The sequence below is a fragment of the Drosophila serrata genome, unplaced genomic scaffold, assembly GCF_035046125.1.
Source record: "Drosophila serrata isolate PLE 108 unplaced genomic scaffold, ASM3504612v1 contig_160, whole genome shotgun sequence".
NCBI lineage: Eukaryota > Metazoa > Arthropoda > Insecta > Diptera > Drosophilidae > Drosophila > Drosophila serrata.
This window is the reverse complement of record NW_028257058.1, coordinates 1,364,838-1,386,237: the sequence shown is the minus strand read 5'-3', so window position 1 is coordinate 1,386,237 and position 21,400 is coordinate 1,364,838. Positions and strand designations below refer to the sequence as shown.

The window sequence follows — 21,400 nt, the reverse complement described above, 5'->3', positions numbered from 1 at the left end:
TTTTTTTTTGTTATAATAATAATAATAATTAATAGATGGGCAATTCTTCACAAGGGCCTACAGCGGCCATAAAATTAAGAGTTCCTAAAAACGAGTATTTTTAGCAATTTAGGACCGCTCCGGCAAGGCGGCCCTTTGGCTCTGTGGCGACGGCCAGCGGCGAATGTCCAACATCCTGGCAGCAGATGGATTCGTGTGGGCGGAAGTTTGCGGCTTCCAAATCTATAGCTGCTATCTGGCGCCTAGCCTCCCGCTGGAGACGTTCAGTAGGATCCTTGAGGACCTTAGCAGTGATCTACGTGGAAGGGCCAACGTCATAGTCGGAGGTGACTTCAATGCTTGTGCCCAGGAGTGGGGATCGGTCCTGACCAACGCCAGAGGACATCGTCCTCCTAAATAATGGGGGACGGCACACGTTTGTCAGAATAGGAGCCGCCTCTATCATCGACCTCACATTCACGAGTAGAGAAATCTCCCACTCTGCCAAATGCGAGGTTAGCGACGCCTACACCGGGAGCGATCTCGAGGCGATCCAGTGCTCTGTCGGAGTACCTGAGGAAGATACCCGCTCGGCACTGCGGGCCGCAAAAGCATCCGGACTTTCACAAACGCGTTGGAAGGCATGGTAACAGGTGAGCCGGGTGGAGCCGAAGAAACAGCATGCATGTTGCAGCAGCGCTGGAGTATGCCTGCGACCAGAGCATGCGGCTGCAACCTGCGGAGGAAGACCCCTGGGGCGGAGCGTACCGGATGGTGGTCAACAGCCTAAGAGCTGGCAGCACAGCTCCATCGGATCCCGAGGAGCTGGATGGCATCGTGCGAGCGCTGTTCCCGAGTGGAGCTCCGGTGACCGTGAAACCGAGCGCGGACCGCCAGCCCAATGTCGTCCGCGAAGTCTCGGAAGAGGAGGTGATCCGGTTAGAAAGCAGCGTGCGCCACAAGAAGGCGCCGGGGCCGTGTGCTATACCCAACAGGGCTCTAAAAATATCCATCGCGCTTCACCCGAGGGAGTTCGCCACCATGTACTCCAAGTGCCTGGAGGAGGGAATCTTTCCTGAGAGGTGGAAAAAGCAGAAGCTACTGCTGCTCTCCAAGCCGGGCAAGCCGCCGGGGGAGCCATCCTCCTATATGCAGATCTGCCTGACCGACACCACTGGCAAGGTGTACGAGAAGATCGTGGCAGCCAGACTGGCTGCTGCCATCGAGGAGTCCGGAGGTCTTTCCCACGGAGTCCGGAGGTCCACGCTCGATGCCATCGAGATGGTGATGGACATAGCCCGTTCGGCCATCGCGGGCAAGAGGTGGAAAGGCGGCTCCAAGAGTTACTGTCTTGTTGTAACGCTGGACATAAGGAACGCCTTCAACACCACATTATAAACTATTGCTTTGAATTTAATATTTTGTTTGTAATTATTAATTATTTTATAAAAGCGTGTTTTTTAGTTATTTTAAACTCTTATTTATTTTCTATTTAGAAGCCAATATTTGTTTGAACTTTTTATGCGTATATGAAATATTATTACAGCTCTCCAAAGTCTTTTTAAGCTCTTTTAACAACAACAATCTATTAAGTAATTAAGTAAATTCTGTTTTGTATATAAGCACGTGGGCAACACGCACTTAATCAAGGGAAAAGGGTCACTCTTATACAAAATTTAGAGTAAGAAACAATAAATCATTCGATAAATATTACGCCGCTGATCTCAGAATAAGGTATATGACTGCTCCAATTTAATTAAAAATCTATACAGTTTCCAAGGAAAAACTAACTATTATTTTATTAGATAAATAATGATTTTAATTAAAAATCAACTATTGAACTATGAACACAAGAGAACCTTGTAAAAATGACAAACAACAAAAAGTGAATACTAAATAAACCTATTTTTCAGAAATTTCAGACAGAACTTGTTTTATTAAATAAATGCATTTTTATTTATTATAAAATGGGTAGGTAGGTAAAAGTGGTGAGGCTCCATTCTAAAGCCTCCAATAATAGCAGGGCTCCTTTTTGATCCACTCGCTCTGTTATCTTAGTCGTGGTCAAGATCGCTTTCAGTACCATCCTGAGTCAATCTATATCTAGTCTAGTCGGCTCGGACTAATTGAACCGAAAGCCTGACTGTTTCCGATTTGGCAAGTATCTCGAAATATAAGAACGTCGCTGAGTCTGAGAGATTGAAGGCTTCTTCGATCTCCCAGTGCTCAGTGTAGATCCCAGCTCCCACGCCACAGGTCATCTTGAAACCGTAGGTGTAGGGGGATACTTTGCCCTCTACAGTAACTCTGTCTTAACTCCAGTCTTCCCTTGTTGGGTATGAAGTCGTAAAACTGTTATCAATGTTCATCTCTGAGGTCAAGTCCATTCTTTTGTTTGTTTGTATTTTGACGCTTTCAAGTGCCTTTCCGTGCTCTGAGGTGTGCATTTCCGCGTGAGGGGGGTGCCTCTCAGTTCGGCTGTTATCGTCCTGCTCTTAAGCATAACCCCGATCCACTCTCTAATGACTCTCTCAATACCTAACAAGTTTAGGGAGCTCAGAAGTCGAAGTTCACGCTATTGAACGTGTCTTCGTTGTCTAGGACGGCGGCCATCGTGTATTGCTTGTGGTGTAGTGTCTTCTTGACATTATGTTTTTGGTACGTGTGCTGCGCATCCGAAATTCTATGTCCCTCTAGTCTCTCCAGGATGTGGTCTTCCAGGAGTCTCTCTAGTGTGTTCAGGGCGAAGGTGAGACTTATCGGTCTGTAATCTTTTGCTAGGATGTCCCCCCTTCTGCGTGGTTTCTGTATGAAGATGACCTTCACTTCCCTCCACAAGAGCGGGATGTGCGTCGGTCTTATACAAGCTTAATAAATGGCTTTCAGCCATCTGCAGATACTTTTCTAGCTGTTGATAGCATTGCCGGTATTATTCCATCTGGGACCGGTCCCACTGGATTCGCTCCGTGCTAATGATCTCTTTCGTTGGTGTTTCTGTTTGAGGGTTCTTTTCCTCCTCGGGTTTCGAGTTCTCTTTGAGTCTTTCTTGGCCTTGTATATTGCTTTTTTGTATGTTCTTTGCGCTCCCTTGTATGGTTCCCATTCCTGGGTTCCATACGAAAATGATATCTTGCATGTCTCTCGGAGGGCGTTGTTCAAGATATTCGTGAGGTCCTCCATCGCTTGTCGAGTACCTATAAGAAAAATTGTGTCTTAATCCTAGTGCCATTTACTTTAGATTGAATAATTTCACCGAATTTGTTCCAATCTGTCTAACGGAGGTTTCTTTTTGGAACCTTACCGGTACCGTTAGGTTAAAGAAAATGTACCAATGGAAGGAGTGTTTTGCCGATTTGCGAGGTGATACCCTTGTTACATATTGTTTTGTTGCTACATATAATATTTTAAAAAAATGACTCACCTCTTTAGCTAGTTTCCGAGCTCCCCCAGAGCACATGCATCACAACCGAGCACCAGGGTCATCTGTGTTTCTTCGGCCCGTTGCAGCAGCTTGACTACCGACTCAAGCAGGGCAAATCAACATTCCGCTCCCATCCGGCGCCACGAGTCTGGCCAAAGCTAGGTCAGTTGTGCTGAGATTGGGTCAAAGAAGGGCATTTAAGTGTTTCTTAACTGCTATGCATGCAGTGTATTTTCTGGGATTCTTAGTCCAGCGACTTGCTCGTCCCTGGTCCACGGCTCCTGTACCAATGGTTATTTATTTATTAACACACCCTCGTAGGTCGTAGTCAACGCCTCATCTTTAGTACCAGCCCGTTTCAGTGAGGTAGGCTAGGATTATAGTCACTGACTGTCGAAAGTGACGCATCCTGATTTGGTTAAGCGTTGGGCAGTGACACAATGTCTCTTGCTCCCCCGATTCTTGCAGCTTCTGCATTGCGTGTTATAGGGTAGGTCCATTTTGCAGGCGTGCGTGCCTTTTGGCCAGTGGCTAGTGATGGATGCCGTTAAGCTTCTGATGCCTTTTTTACGTTTGGAGATTAGCTCACCGGTCCGTCTCGATTCGATCTTCTGTGCTCTGTCTACATTGACCATTCCTTGCTGGCTAATAGTTTAAAATGGTCATGAATTTCCGTCTGGACTGAGTTCAGAAGGACTAGTGTGTCTGTTGTGTTGGAGCTTTTCTCTGACCCTTTTCTGGCCTGCTCGTTTGCTTTCTCGTTTCCTGGGATGTCGTTATGTCCGGGCACCCAGGCTATTTGAGCCCTGTTGTCCTTGGCTAGTCTGTTTAGTGCCTCTTTACATTTGGCCACTAGTTCAGATGTAGTCCGTGCTGTTGCGAGGGGTTTGATGCCCGCGGATGTCTGAGTAGATACTTACCTTGATATTCCGGAGCTCTCAATTCGGTGAGAGTTCGACTGCTTTCAGTATTGCGAGTACATCCTACTGGAACACTGTCGCCCTTACCCCGCAGCTCATCCTTAAGCCGTCGGTGTAGAGTGAAACCTCATCTGGATCGGGTGCCCTCCGTCTTCTCCATTCTTCCCTCGTTGGGTATATCGTGGTGCATGTGTTGCCAAATTGCAGTTCGGTTGTCAAGTAATCAGTGTCTTTTGCCATCCGATAGTTCATCTCGTCAAAGATCTTACAGTGCGAGGTGTGGTAGTTTTGCAGCTCCGACCCGACTTCAGTAGTACCGCACTTTTGGGCTGCTGTATTCTTCTTGAAATTTTTTATTGGAATAATGGTTAGAATGGCGTTCAGCGCTGCCTAGTGCTCCTTATGTGATTATGGGTCTTACAACCGCTGTGTAGAGCCATATTATTATTTTTGGGGTGTTGTTGTTTGTTTACGAACATCTTCCTGAAGGAGTAAAACGCTATGCTAGCTTTTTTGACTCTCTCGTTGATGTTGAGTTTCCATGACAGCTTCGCATCTACTATGACTCGCAGATACTTTGCTTCTAGCGATAGTCCTAGTTCTATGCCTTCTATCCGAGGTTTATTGAAATTGGGGATCTTTATTCTTCTTGTGAAGAGCATAAGCTCCGTTTTACCTGGGTTGATGCCCTTAAAATTAGTTCGCTGATGACGTCGGGGATAGGTCCTAAAGTCAGTACAACTGTAGAATGTTTATCAGCCGGAGGCAGAACTCCTTCTGAAGGCGCCTTCTATATCTATGAAAGTGGGCAGAGTGTAATTCTTGAAGTGCAGTGCCTTTTCTCATAATTCTAACCTATTCTTGTCGCTTAGAAAACCACTCCATGTGAGTAAAGTTTTTTCCATCTTGGCTTTAAAACTAAAAACGATTCGTTTGTCTTGAAGTACGGTAAGGATAGGGTAAAACACAGTTTTCATGTATGAATACATGAAATTAAAAAATACTAGAAAGTTGGGTGGGTTTAGGAGATTTCCGGTGGCACACTTTTAGTATTTATCGAGCGGCGTGCAAAAAGAGAGGTAAAAACAAAAGACTACACAGTTTATAAGATGCCCTACGACCATACATTCGTTTTGCAATTTGAGGCTAATTTTTTTGATTGAAACGACAATGGCGCTCTCAATGCTCTCACAAAGTTGAGAGCGTAAAAATCTAAAAATATAATGATGTATGAGTAAACACAGAAAAAACAAGTTCGTATGTGTGTGTGTCATCAATAGGCCTCTGTCATCAACGCGCCGACTGCGACTTCTACCGAGGCGACGCTCTGCCGACTGCGGCTTCTACCGAATCGACCCTCTGCCGATTGCGACTTCTACGACGACGCTCTGCCACGATACAGTTACGATACAGATACGGCGGTAGTCAAGACGGCAGTCGTCGGCAGTAGCATGTCCCGGCCGTTGAGAAATTTGTTGATGAAACATTGATGAATTGTTGATGAAACATCGATGCTTCATCGATGAGTCATCAACATAACATCAATGAATTGATGATGAATTGTTGATGAATTTGTTGATGAATTGTTGATGAATCATCAATTAATTGTTGATGAATTTTATTGATGACAGCGTAGGTCACGCCCATGTTAAATAAATCAACAGTTTGTATGGCCTGTCATCGATGAAAAATCAACTGCACCCCCTAGACTGTTGATGAAACGTTGATTTTTTGTTGATGACAAGTACTGCAGGGCAACGACGAAAAATTCTAATTTTATATTTTGGGCTACTGACCGCTTGTGAGGAAGATAGGGGAACGAGAACGGCAGCAGAAACAGCTGATGTATACATGTGCATATCGATATGTTCATTTGTTTTGATTTTAGCTTGTCTAAATTTTTTTAGTGCTTGAATCCCTTTATATTGTTCTTTTTTTCTTTATTTTTATAAGTAATGCAAAAAATATAAATAGTTAGTGTTAAATTCCAATATTTAATTTGAAATCTATATGATAAATAAAAAAATTTTGAGTTCATAATAAATAATAATATTTAAATAGTTTTACACCACCATAGAGGTAGACTTTCTGGCGCGTTTTATTTATTGTGGTATCCCCAATAGGCCTGGTCCACATTCATTACCTAATCATTATCAAAATCGTTGCCGCTTATTCCTTATTACAAAAAATACTGAGCTTAGCTTGCTTCTTCTGCCTATCAGCTATTACAGTCCATTTGCAATGCTTAAAAAGTAAAACTTTTACAAGTTTTTTTAAAAGATCTATCTTATGCACATAACATTCATTATTTATATCAAACCATACTAAGTAATCAATAATTTAATTTTTCATTTAATACAATATATTTTCTAAAGCTAGAAACACACGATGCAAACAATTTGCAGCAAGTTGAAAATAATTTGCAGCAAAAGTTTGCACAAATGTTTACACCTATGCAAATATTGCAAGAAAATTTCTTGCTCCAATAAATTTTTGTTTTGCACGCAAACTTTTGCATGGCTATTTTTATTTTTTATTGACACTGCTTGCAAGCAGAGCAAATAACTGTCGAACTATTTTTTTCTTGCGCTCTCGTTGCGAGCACAACCGAAACAGTTCATACTCTCTCGCTCTCGCTCTGAGCAAGAGACTCTTGCTGTATTCTTTTATGTTTTCTGTTGAAAATTTACCGTATTTGGGTATCGCAAAACTCTACTCAAGCAAAAGATATTCGGGAAGAATTTAAAGATTTTTTTGTTTCCCCTGATGGTGAATTGTCATGGCAATACAAACATATATAAAATAAGTTATTACTATGATACGTTTAATAAATTGTACTACTTACCAAATTTAGAATTTTATAATTTTTTCCGTCGTCGTTTTTTATAAATTTGAGCGCATCGAAAAACTCCCATTTGCTGGTATAGTTATCCGATGTACCCTGGCCACTCTTTTTTTGTTTCACCCTGCGCACCTCTTGCAAGAATTGCGATCCCACATTGTGCTTTGTTTGCTGCAATACTACGACTGAAAGCAAACAGCACATGCAAACAAGCAAGCAGTTGACGCAACCAAGATAGCTGTCAAAAAATGTATACAGACGACAAGCAACAAATATTGCTGCAAAACAACTTTGCAAGTTTTTTGTTTGCAGCAAAATGTTTTCACTCGTGTTTAAACGTGCAAATTTGTTTGCAGCAATCAACTTGATTGCTGATGGGGGGCAATCATAGGCCTGCATGGCCCTTATTTATCCGGTTGTTGTTTTTTCAAGGACCTGGATAATCTTATGTGGTGTTGAAGTCCTTTAGGATCGCGCTAGTTTTTGTGATGGCATGTTGTTCACCTGGCGACATCTTGGAGGCATCTGCTAGTGATGCCAGTATTGGGGCACATAGGTGTTTACTCTTGCCTGCGTTAGGACTGGACACTTACAAGGTTTTGGTTGCCTTAGATTCATGATTCCCAGCTTAACTGGACTCGCGGCAGCCAGGCAGTGACCCGTAGAAATTCCCACTAATAGTCTACAATCTTTTCGGGATAGATGCAGTACGTAGTGTTTGTCATTGCGCTCTTTGCACATGATTTTAGATATATTGCAGGTTGCGAAGTTTCTTCTCCACCTGCTTTATGCTAGTACATCCGCCCGCCTCCCCAACTCGCTTTGGAGCGTTCTTAGGGAGACTGGGACGTTTTCTGTTCTATCGATAGCCAGTCCGCCTTCTTCCTTTGCAAGTTCGTCGGCAATTTCGTTATCGTCTATGCCCTGGTGGCTGGAAGCCCAGTAGATCCGCACTGACGTTGTCGTGCTTAGGATATCTAGTGTGTTCCTGCTTCCCAGTACATTTTTGGAACTGACCGCTGACGATTGCATGGATCCAATCGCCGCCTGACTGTCTACGAACAGGTTTACCGCCTCACGTACGCAAGCTCTGTCGTATTCCTGATGGCAAAGACTTTCGCCTGGAATATGCTGCATTGGCTTGGTAGCTTATACGACACCCTCGTCTCGGGGTCTGCCTGCTTCAACTCCTCCTTCTATCTTGGAACCGTTTTTCAGTCTTCAGGTCCCATGAATGTTGATGTTTTCACATCAGGGCAAGTTCTAGGCGTCATGTAGTCATATATACTGCTCATGGTTCGACATATTGAGCTGTGCCCGTATCGATATGTCGACATATTTCCTAGCGCTACTAGGCGTTGTGCAGGCGTTTCACCATCTCTAGTACATTGGGTTTCCATGCTTTCTGTCCAGTACAGTACCAAGGTATTTGACTTGGTTATATTTATTTTTGGGGGGATGCATGGCGGTACCTTGTATCTCTCATATCTCCCTGAGTGTTGATTCCATAATCGAGCTAAGGGTCGATGGACAAAATCCCGTGGTAATTATGCTTTTGTCGTTAGCATAGGCTGTTATCTTCGGGGACTTCCTCTCGGACTTTCCGATTAGGGGCCGTCAGCCGAAACGGTGCACAGGCGGATAAACGGATGACCGCGTCATCTGCCGTAACTGTGTACACCATCGGTAGTGCGACTATACTTTCCAAGCGAGGGCGGCTGGAAGCAGGTCCCCACTCGAGGCTCGATCGGGGATGCTGACCAATTGTAGTCGGGCGGACATAGGCAGTCTTTAATCAGCCTCCCCTCAAGTCCCTCAAGGTGTGTGATGTGACCCGTGCACACTGACTTTCAGGCTCGCAGCTGAGGGGTAAAGCCAGCTGTGTCTGCACGGAGCCTTTCCAGGGCCAGGCAGCCCTGGGTCGTAAGTGGCCTTGCCGCAGTTTTGGGGCGAAGCTGCGGTCGACCTGTCTTCAAAGCCCCAAACCCCCTCTGGCCCGCTGCGCTTGCCAGGTCGAGCAAAGCGGGCGTTCATGTATTAAAATGACTTCCAAAAACCGAGCTTCGGAACTCCCGGGAGAGGATAAACCCCAAACAATATCAACGAAGGACGAGAAGGAGTTGCAGAGGCCGAGACTGGTCGCTGCATCTCACATTGCATCGGAGACCGACGGAGAAGAGTCGCAATCCGAGGGGAGAGCGAGTAGCACTCCCCAATCGAAACACACAGGTGGGGCTCAGCTGAGCACCGACAGGTTGGTCAGCATGCCGACCGGCCCCATCCCCTCCTTCGACTCCTCAGACGTGGTCAGAGGGCACCGGGTCATCAGGTGCGACGACGGGTTCTCCCGAAGCTTCCTGGCGGAGTGTGTGGCTAAGATTAGCGACACATGGGCTGGCCTTAAGATTAGGCTAGTCCACGCCAGGGACCCAAGGAGACCCAGAGCTCGCATCTGGTTACCTAAGGGCCAAACTGACCATGCAAGGGTGATTGCCTGTCTGAAGGCCCAGAACCCAGATATACATACAGAGGACTGGACCATCCTCAGGGCAGAGCAGGTAATGAAGGCGAGCCAGCCTTTCCTCCTGCTGATTAACCAGCAATGTCTGTCCCAGCTGGAGGCAAACGACCACAAGGTCCGGTACGGCATCAGGAAGGCCAAGATTAATCTCCTGACGCCACTCCCACCAACATCGATGTCGAAAATCGTGCAGATTAACCTGAAGCGCAGCTCGCACGCTTAAGCTAATATCACGATCCTTCTAAGGATCGACATCGGTCTGATACAGGAGCCTTGGACCAGGGACGGGCAAGTCGCTGGACTTAGAATCCAATGATACACACTACTGTGCACAAACTCGAATGGTAGGTCGAGAGCTTGCATTGTAATCAAGAATCATTTTAACGCTTTTCTCAGTGGCCAGATTCGTGGTGGCGGATGGGAGCGGAGTCACCCTATCATCAGCGTACATGGCCCATGACGAGCCGGCCCCGCCTGAGCCGGTAGTCAAGCTGCTGTAATGGGCGGAAGCGACGAAGCCGACCCTGGTGCTCGGGTGTGATGCGAACGCGAGGCACACGCTCTGGGGTAGTTCGGAGACTAATGAAAGAGGTGAGTCACTCTTTGACAATATTATATGTAGAAATGTAACTATATGCAATAAAGGTAATACCCCGACCTTTATCTTTCAGAGCACGGAAAATTTTCAAGGTTGGGAAGAGGTGTTAGACCTCACATTACTTATAGAACAAAATAATTACAAGGTCGAGAACTGGAGGGTATCAACAGAACACTCCTTCTCAGACCATAGATACATTTTCTTTGATATAACGACACCAGTTAAGAAACAGGTGTCAAGGAGAAACCCCCGTAAGACGGATTGGAACAATTTCAGCGAAATTGTCCGATCTAAAGTAAACGGCAGGAGGATCAAGACAATATCCACTGCAAAGGCACTCGACAAGGAGGTTGAGGACCTAACGAATATTCTGAACAACTCCTTCAAAGAGACTTGTAAGCTAACATTCTCGAAGAAGCAATACCCACCGTGGTGGACAAAGGAATTAAGCGAGCTCAGGAAGAGCGCGAGAAAGTCCTTTAACCACAGCTATGCAACCCGGGATTAGGGATCATGCAAAGAGGCACAAAAAATTTACAAGAAGGCAGTATACAAGGCCAAGAAAGGGTCGTGGCAAAACTACTGCGAGTCACTGGAAAGCATAAAGGACACGGCGAGAGTCAGCAAAATCCTCGGCAAAGGTCACATAAGCCCTACTCTGATCAACAGGGCAGACGGCTCTGCTACGACGACAATTGAGGAGTCACTAGAGCTAATAGTTGACACCCACTTCCCAGGAAGCCTAAGAGTGAGCTCGGTACCCGAGGAGGGAACGAGCTCTCAAATGGATACACCTACGGAAGACATCATTACCACTGAGCGTATCCAGTGGGCAATAGATTCTTTCGATAAGTATAAAAGCCCGGGCCCAGACGGCTTAATACCGGCAATGCTACAATCAGCTAAGGACAGTATTTGCAAATGGCTAAAAGCCATTTACGAAGCTTGTTTAAGACTGACGCACGTCCCACTGCTGTGGAGAGAGGCTAAAGTCATTTTTATACCGAAACCGGGCAGAAGGGGGCACATCCTAGCAAAGGATTATAGACCGATAAGTCTCACCTTCTTCACCCTGAAGACACTAGAGAGACTCCTGGACGTCCACATCCGAGAGTCTCTAGAAGGGCATCAACTCTCGGATGCGCAGCATACGTATCGCAGAGGAAAATCTACGGAAACAGCGCAACACGTAGTTGTACATCATGTCGAGAAGACATTACAACACAAACAATACACGATGGCAGCCTTCCTAGACATCGAAGGCTCGTTCAATAACGTGAACCCCGACTCTATCCTGGGCTCCCTCAACTTGCTAGGTATTGAGAGAGGCATCAGAGAGTGGATCGGAGTCATGCTAAAGAGCAGGACGATCACAGCCGAACTGAGTGGCACTCACCTCACGCGGACTGTGAAGAGAGGCACACCTCAGGGCGGGGTACTATCGCCCCTACTCTGGCTCACAAATATGAACGCCATATTGACAGATCTCAATACGGGTGGAGTCAAAGCAGTTGCATACGCGGACGACGTAGCACTGCTAGTATCAGGACCATACCCTGACGTTATTAGCGAAATAATGACGGGTGCGCTAGGTCGTTTAAACAAATGGGCAGAAACCTGCGGACTAGGTATTAACCCCACTAAAACGGAACTTATGCTCTTCACACAAAGAACTAAGATACCTCCTTTCAAAATGCCCAGTATTAGCGGCATGGAGCTAAAACTATCGGAGCGAGCGAAGTATCTAGGAGTTATTCTGGATAAAAAGCTCTCATGGAAAGATAACATTGCAGAAAGAGTAAGGAAACCAAGCATTGTCTTCTACTCCTACAGGAAAATGTTTGGGAACAAATGGGGACTGCACCCAAAGATAATTCTATGGCTCTACACTGCAGTGGTACGGCCAATTCTAACATACGGAGCCCTAGTATGGTGGCCGGCACTAACTAGGGCTTACAACAGAACGAAGCTGACACGGATGCAACGGGCAGCGAGTGCGGGGGCAGTGGGTGCAATGCGCTCATGCTCCGCGGCTGCTCTCAATGCTATCCTAGATATAATGCCGATAGAGCTGTTCGTGAAGGACACTGCGGCACAGAGCGGAGTAAGACTGAAGGCGAGCAACTGCTGGAGGGACTACGGCGCCGGGCACGGCAAGATCCTTGGAAACAGCGGCATTAACACAGACGTTAAGACCGACTACATGATCGCGGAAATGAAATTCGGGAACGCATTCTCGACATCATACCCATCAAGGGATGACTGGAGTAGGGGCAGAGTAGTAGTGGAGAACGAGGTGTCCCTCTACACCGATGGCTCAAAAATTAGCTGCGGCGTAGGGGCTGGGATCTTCGCTGAAAATTGGGGAATTGAAAAGGCTTTCAATCTCTCCAACTCAGCGACGGTCTTTCAGGCTGAGTTACTAGCCATAAGGGAAGCAGTCGAACTTTCCTTAAGGCAGGACCTCAGGGGCAAAAGAGTTCGAATCTACTCGGATAGCCAAGCGGCTATAAAATCCCTATCTGCCGTGAAAACAAACTCACAACTAGTGGCAGAATGCAAGAAGACCCTTAATAGACTTGCCGACAAAAATAAGGTACAAGTAACATGGGTACCGGGACACAACGAGATCCCAGGTAATGAGAAGGCAGACGAACTAGCCCGTGCAGGCTCGGCGGGGCTAAGTTCTGACTTCGAATTACCAATCTCCCTAAACACGATCCAGACAAGGATCCATGACCACTTTAGACAGATAGCTAGTAAAGAATGGCAAAGGAAGAGCGATCACAGAAGGTCAAGGGAATGTTGGCCGAGGTACGACAAGAAACGAACCAGGGAACTGCTATCCAACAGCAAGCGGGATATCAGCAGGTTCACGGCACTCACCACGGGACATTGGGCGATCGGTTTGCACGCAATGAAGTTGGGACTGCCATACAACGCAATCTGTAGAAGCTGTAAGCAACCTACAGAGCAAGAGACACCGGAACATCTGCTCTGCTTCTGCCCAGCGCTAAACCACATCAGATTTCGCCACTTCGGTGCCTACCAGATGGAGTCACTGAGAAGCATAGGAAAGCTGAAAGTTTCAACAATCCTAGGTTTCCTTGCTGACTCTGGATGGAACAAAAAGGAGCTTAGCTCTAATTGGAGGCCCCAGCAATGGGCCTCACCACTGTAACCTGTAACCTCTAACCTTCTGATTAGGTCGTCGACCACTAGATTCTATACGGGGCGATAGGACTCCGCCTTGCGGCGTGCCTCTGTGCGCTCCTTTCACTACGGAAGCGGTGCCCCCATCTGATTGTACCCGACTGCACCTCAGTAGTTTTCCTATCTGAAAGTTGATGGCGGGGTGCGTGTTAATCGCTCCTAGGCGCTCCATTAATACTTATGTGCTAACATTATTGAGTGCCCCGGAAATGTCTACAAAGACTCCGAGTGCATATTCCTTGTTGTGCAGGGACCTCTCAATGGTGGCTACTAACGAATGCAACGCCGTCTCCACTGATTTCCCTTTTGTGTATGCGTGCTGGTTAGCTTTTCTAGCGTATTGGGTAGAAAGGAGGTGAGGCTTATCGGCATGTAGTCCTTGTAGTAGGAAGACAATCCTCGAGGTCCTCCATTGGATTGGGATATAGCCCGTACTAAGACAAGCTGTGTAGATTGCGTATAGCCATGGAGTAATGACTTCATTGGTCGCCTGCAACAGGGCTGGAAATATTCCATCTAGTCCTGGCGCTTTTATCCCAGCGAAGGAGTCAATAGTCCAGTGAATTCTTCTAGAGGATATGAGATCATTTGGGAGATGTTCTTCCTTGGTTGCTAGTACCTGGTGCTCGTTAGCATCGGTGATCTCTGTGCAACATGGGAAGTGCGCGTGCGTTAGTGCTGTTAGGGACTCTTCGAGGCGAAAGGCCTAAGTCCACTGTCCGTCGTCACTTTTGGACTGACTCTGTGTGGTGGGTGGCTTTGAAAGTAACTTCCGTAGTCTACCCGTTTCTGCGGCCGACTCTATGTTGGAGCAGAAGTTTCTTCAAGAGCTTCTTTGCGACCTGCGTATTTCTTAGCAAGATTTTGTATTCTTCGTTGATTATATCATCATTCGCCTGCTTGGCGAGTTTGAAAAATTCTCTGAGGGTATCACGTTAGAGCGAAAGGTCGTTGTTCAACCAGGGTGTTCTGGTCCTCTTCTTCGTTCTTGTTATCGGCCATGATGCGTGATATGCGCCTAGTAATTCTTTTGTGAGGGTCTTTAAGGACTTTTCTATATCTTCATCGGATTTTAGTATGCCCGTACAAGTCGCGAGTATACGAGCAATTATTTCTTTGAGCTTTCCCCAGTTAGTGTTTTGGGGGTTTCTAAAGACTGTTAGTTTTAGAGAGTGATCGAATTCGCATTGGAACTGTATGTACTTGTGGTCTGAGAAAGATGGTCTCTCAAGTACTTTCCAATTTGATACCATTGTCCTTTGTCCCACTACGAGTGTTATATCTAGCACGTATGACGAGGTGGGGCCTACAAAGGTGTGTTCCTCCCCCACGTTTGCTATATTTAAATTGGTAGAAAGAATAAGGGCTAAAAGTGACTTACCTCTGTCGTTTATGTCGGCGCTTTATATTGAGCCTTAGCCTTCTTTCCTTCGTTTGAACGCTTCGGCCCGTCCCTGCGCGGGGAGCAGGTGCCTGGTTCCGGCGAGCGAAGAAGGCTTTCTTTTTCCTCTTTTAAAAGCTGCAAGGTCTCCAGCTCCGAGTCTGTATAGAGTACAGCACCCTTGCGGGCTAGCCTTCTTTACGTCTTTATTCTAGCAGTAGCGTAACAACTGACGTGACGTGCTTCCGTCAAATCAGATGTGTCGGCTGGCGACACACAGAAGGGATTGCTCCTCTCCTTGCCCGCCGGTGGTAGCAGTCACACCTTCGACCGACGTTTGAGCTGAGATCCCAGCCCCGGTTGCTTCTCTTTTCTCCATCCCTGCGAAAAAAAAATGGTTTGGTTTGTTTGCGGCAGACCACCCACTTGCGTTTTATGCCTGCCGCCAAGCACCTCCAACCATAGCTAGTGATTCATTTCCTCCGGCGTTTAAGTGGGAGGAATTGAATGGAAGCCTTAGCTAGACACTGCATTACGCTAGACAGAGCAAGCGCCATTGCATTACGATTGTACGGGGTAATAAAGTGCCCATTGCCCAGCCGGCGCCCTCTTGGAGGGTTCAGCTGGATGAATTTTTCCAGCCTTTCTAATATTAAGTTGTAGTTTATTATATTTGAAAATATTTTTAAAAACCTTTATGTGGATTTTACAGACATTAAAAAATATATCAGAGGGTGCTTTTAATTTTCCAAAGTCCGAGTCGCTCGAGAAGTTTTGTTTTTCATTTATAAAAAGGTCGGATGAAGCTGTTAATTGCTCGTTTTCTTTAATCAGTAACGATCTGTAATTATCACAACAAGATTCTTTTGCGATATATCCACAAAAATATCTACTCGAGGTTAATTAAGTGGGTATATTATTGGTGCTCATCCTCTGGATCCTCCCTCTCTCTAGAGAAATGTCAAGTCCTACACATATGCCGAAAAAGAAACTGCACATCAAAAATAGTCACTGGCTCAATTAACATCCCTACCACCGACTCCATAAAAATCCTTGGCCTGACAATCAACAACCGGTACAACTGGCATTCTCACATAGACAACCTAAAAACATCCCTCCCCCGTCCCCTTAACATCATTAAACTCCTCTCCTAAAAAAATACAATTGCAACACCACCACCCTCATCCAAATCACAAACTCCCTCCTCATCTCCAAAATAGACTACTGCCTACTCATCTACGGGAAAGCTCCAACCTCCATCCTTAACCAACTCAAATCCTCACAAAACGCAGCTATAAGGGCAGCGCTTGGTGCCTTCAGAACAACACCAACAAATAATCTGCTGACTGAATCAAAAATATGCCCTATTCTAATCAGACAAAAATACCACACTGGCAAACTAGCAACTAAACTGATCCACTCGCATGACTCCCCAATTGGCAAATTCCTCAAACCAACAAAAAAAAAAAAAATACAGGTACCCCAGCACAATTGATACAATAATTGACTCCTGCAAAACCCTATCCCTCCATCTCTCCCCTGCTAAAAACTACCAATCCAAAAAATACAACCCAGAATGAAAGCCACAAACACATCCCTATCCCACTACAACAAAAACACCACACCCCCTATAACCTTCCACCAACTTTTCCACTCTATAAAAAACTCCCTCCCCAACCATCAATTCCTCTACACCGACGACTCAAAGACTAACGACATTGTTAGCTTTAGCATAACCAACGACCACAACACCATTAAAACCGGACTCCTACCCTATTACTCTTCTGCCCTCACAAGCGAAGCTATAGCCATGCTAGAAGCGGTACAATTCTGCAAGAAAAATTCAGGGAAGTTCGCTATATGCTCTGATTCCCTATGCTCCTTAAGAGCCATAACCAGCTCCAACAACCACTCCTACTACCCCAGCGCAATCAGAAACATAATAACCAATCTCTTTCCCAAAATTATACTTATCTGAATCCCAAGCCACATAGGCATAAAAGGGAATGAGAGAGCGGACAGAACAGCCACGGAAGCTTACAATTATCCACTCATTCTTACCAAAAACTTCAACTCCAAAGATATCACACAACACCTCAAAAATTACTACAGTCACATAGAAAAAGATCTGCAAAACCAATGCAACCATTGGTACAAACATATTGCACTCAACACCCCTTCAAACTACTCCCTTAAAACCACAAACCTTAGCAGACAACAACAAATAATAATCAATAGACTACGTCTAGGCCACACACAAATCACAAACGCACACTATATTAATAGAACAATAAAAACACTTGCCCTTTATGCAATAATGCCACAATAGATATAAATCACATATTAATCGAATGCACTGCACTTTCCCAACACAGAACCTCATCCTTCTCCCACGAAAACCCAACCCAACTCCTCGCAAACCCAACAACAGAAAACTCAATGAAAATCCTCTCCTTTCTCCACAAAGCCATCCTCACCCACAAAATCTAGCCTTTAAGTCCTTTGTATAATATTAAAATCTGTATATATTTAATCGAGCGGTAGGCCACAGCAGCCAATGCTCAATATCCTATGTTAGCCTTTATTTTACAACCAACCGCTAGCTTTATATAAATAAATAAATAAATATTAAATTAATTAACTGAAGAGTTTCTGCGGTTACCACCTTTTATAAGAACTCACGGAAATGTATTTTCTAATGGATCCTTGTTAAGAAAAAGTGATCCGTGTGGTCGTTAAAAGGATCTGTAACGAGTTGGATCATAACAAGACAATATATGTTTTTTCCTTGGTATTTAACGTTCTTTAGGTATTCCTGTTAATTTAGTCATTATCGTTACTGATCCCTACTCTAATTCGTATACCTATCGTATACCATTTTCTATTGTTACCTCCTTTATCATATACAACGCCTCTTACTTTGAACTCAGTATTTTCTGCAATATTATTGTTTTTATAAATAAGGCTAAGAAGGTATTCACCTTTTATATTTGTTTCTGGCACAAAACAATTCTATATAAATTTCAATTTTTTTAAATACCTCGTATACGCAAATTTGGCTTACCATTTTATTTCAGCGTTTAAGTAAGTGCTCTAAGCCAATTACGTCAACTGAGAAATTGTACGTTAATGTTTTTTAATGCAACTTCATCACAGTTATTATTGTTTTTTTTCACATTCAGTCATTTTCTTTACAGTATCTTTAAGGGCTGAGTACAAACATTCGTTATCTCCCGGCTGTACTTTTATTATGCTGTTCCACTTTTGTAAAGACGATAGACTTTTTAGATTTGGAAAGATTTAATTCGAAAGAGTCTCTTAAAAACATATATGTTGAGGACGACCTGTAATAAATGCTCTGAGCGAACAACTTTTCGCAATCACTCCATTTCATATTTATTCCCTTTTTATACCCTTTCCGGGTATTATTATTACAGTCAGAAGTTTGCAAGGCACCTCCGACTATATAAAGTATATAAATTCTTGATCAGGATCAACAGCAGAGTCAGAGATCTAGCCATCTACGCAAACTAGTCTCTCAGTTTTGAAGCTATCTGAATGAATCTTTGTAGTTAGTCTTCTATATACTCTCACTCGTATATGTTAGATCGGACTACTATATCATATAGCTGCCATAGGAATGATCGGAAAATTGTTACAAAAAAAAGTATAACATTTTCAGTTTTCAACAGAATTTAATCAAATTTGAGATATAGCTTATTTATATTATTCTACAATTTTGTGTAAAATTTAATGAAAATCGGAATAATATACCATATAGCTTCCATAGGAACGATCGAGAAATTAATTCAATTAAAAATTATAACATTTTCAATTTTCAAAAGATTTTCATCAAATTTGAGATATAGCCATTTCATTATATTATACAATTTTTTGTAAAATTTTATGAAAATCGGACTACTATATCATATAGCTCCCATAAGAACGATCGGGAAATTAATTCAATAAAAATTATAACTTTTCCAGTTTTCAACAGATTATTATCAAATTTGAGATATAGCGGTTTTATATTATTCTACAATTTTGTGTAAAATTTTACGAAACTCGAACTGCCACCATATATATACAGTTGCCATAGAAACGATCAAGAAATTATAAAAATTAAAAATTATAACTTCTTCAGTTTTCACCAGATTTTCATCAAATATGAGATATAGCCATTTTATTTTAATCTACCATTTTGTGTAAAGTTTTTGCAAATCGGACTTCTATATCATATAGCTGCCATAGGAACGATCAAGAAATGAATACAATTAAAAATTATAACGTTTTCAGATTTCAGCAGATTTTCATTAAATTTGAGATATAGCTATTTTATATCAGTCTTAAATTTTGTGTACAATTTTATGAAAATCGGACGACTATATCATATAGGTGCCATGCAAACGATCTTTAGATGTGGAGCAAAAATACAAATCTGTGAATGTAAAACTTCATTCTCATTTGCCTATCATCAGACAATTTTCTAAAGTCAAAATATTTTTTTAGGAAACATTTTAATGTTTTTGTGCTTTTATAGCACTGACGACAAATTTCAGCTGGTGACTGAGCGGTGTCTTTTTAGTGGAGGCGAGCAGCATTACATCATTAAAATCTGTTTCATCATTATGACAACTGTAATTTTTTACTAGATTCCAATCTGGGATTGTTCCTCGCCTCAGATATTTTATCTCAATATCATATGGGCAGAAATGATCTTGGCATAAAAACAGTAATGAAGTGAAGCCACAAAATTCTCACTAAAAGTGCATATTTCTGCCTGTCGCGGAACGGTTAAGCTAACCCGCTAGAATATCGATAGTCAGTCAGTTTGAATTACGCGCCACTAAGGCGAACCTTCGTTAAGTATGTATTTGGTATTCGAACTATGTTTGTAACTGGCCACACTGTTTATGGCCGAAAGCTATGTTAAGTTCGGCGCCACGGTTATTCCGATCGGCGATTTGGGATGCAGAAACATCGATGTGTGCATCAATCGATGTTTTCGATGTTTAAAAAAAAACATCGAGTGAAACATCGATGTTTCTAAAAAAAAATGGAATTTAACAATATGACTAGATTTTATTCGGGATCTGTGATTTCAGGACTATCAATAGTATTATTGAAATGTGAATTCTTATTGTTAAATAAAAGCTTGTCCACAGAGCCTTGTCCTGCGGTCACTAATAGTTTGTCCAGCTTTGCTGAACACTCTTTCCGCTTCGCATGGCGAGGCTTGTAAGACAAGTATTTGGCTGCTACCAATTTTAAAGAGCACTCATCAGTACTTATCTATAAAAAATTGTTATTTAGCATTTTTCGCATAACAATTTTAAAGTCTTTCCTCCCAATATTTTAGAGGGTCTTCATTTTCTCCAAGGTTTTCTTTTTAGGAGTTGTGTGAAAAAACTTTGATGGTGGTGACCCAGCCATCGATGGTTCCGATGATTTGCAAACATCGATAACATCGATAACATCGATGTTTCACTCGATGTTTCTGCACCTCTATCGGCGATCCCAGTAGGGAAGGGAGGATATACTGCGGTATGTAAAAAGTTATAGGTTGAGATTGAATCTAAGTTTGTACTCCTCAACAGAATAAAACACTTTTGAGTAAGCTCATTACCACACTTCAAGTCCAAGTGTTGGATACGCTACAAGATCTGCTATTTCTTGTTTCGGTGGAGCCCAAGTGTTAAATAGGAACTCCCGGGATTTGGATCGGCGTCACTGCCCATTTCATTAAAATTTCTGGGTTTTTCCCTGAAAATTTAAACAATTTAAGTGCGAGGAAATCGCACCTAGATTTTTGGCAGTGGGGCTGGCTGCACTTGTTTCCACTGATTTGTGCTCTTATTTTATCTGCCATTGCCATAAGGGCTTTCAAATGGCCTAATTAACAACAACTAAACAACAAATAATGCTAAAACTCGAACCTGTGTCAATAGCAAGCAGCAGCACGTAAAACTGGCACGCAAAGTTCCGAAACAACGAAAAAAGTTGTAATTTGCTATTTATACCACATTTGCACAATTTTTACTCTCACATATTATAGTTCATGTCACAGATGTAACGGGTTAAATTTAATTTGAAAGGAAAGCGTTTGAGTAATTAATAATCTTATTAATCGGCACTCTATGCTGTTGTAGTCTTTTAGCGAACGCAAGAAGAGAAACAAACGGAGAAAACAATGAATTGGCGCGCTTTTCTTAGACCGCTCTTTCACACAAGCGCGGAAATCAAAACATATTTGAATTACAGAAAATCATGTAACTAACATGACTATAACTATAACATGACTAACATAACTATAACTATAACCGCTGGCTTTTGAACGAAATGTGAGAGAGCCTGAAGCCAGTTCAAAAGCCCGCACGAAAAAATCGTGAGCAAAAAAATCGTATGGCGTTACGAATCTTCCACACTGTATAATCTTTGTTAAAACTATATGGCGTCAGCGTCAAAAAGTTTATTCATTGCCACGGTATGGGGACGATAAAAGAACGTTTTAAAGCAATGGGTGAG

At 43.4% G+C, this 21,400-nt stretch overlaps 1 pseudogene; it reads left to right on the top strand.

Annotated features, from left to right (window-relative positions):
• The first annotated feature begins 8,266 nt into the window (after positions 1 to 8,266).
• Positions 8,267 to 15,221, top strand: LOC147644551 (uncharacterized; annotated as a pseudogene).
• Positions 15,222 to 21,400: the final 6,179 nt, after the last annotated feature.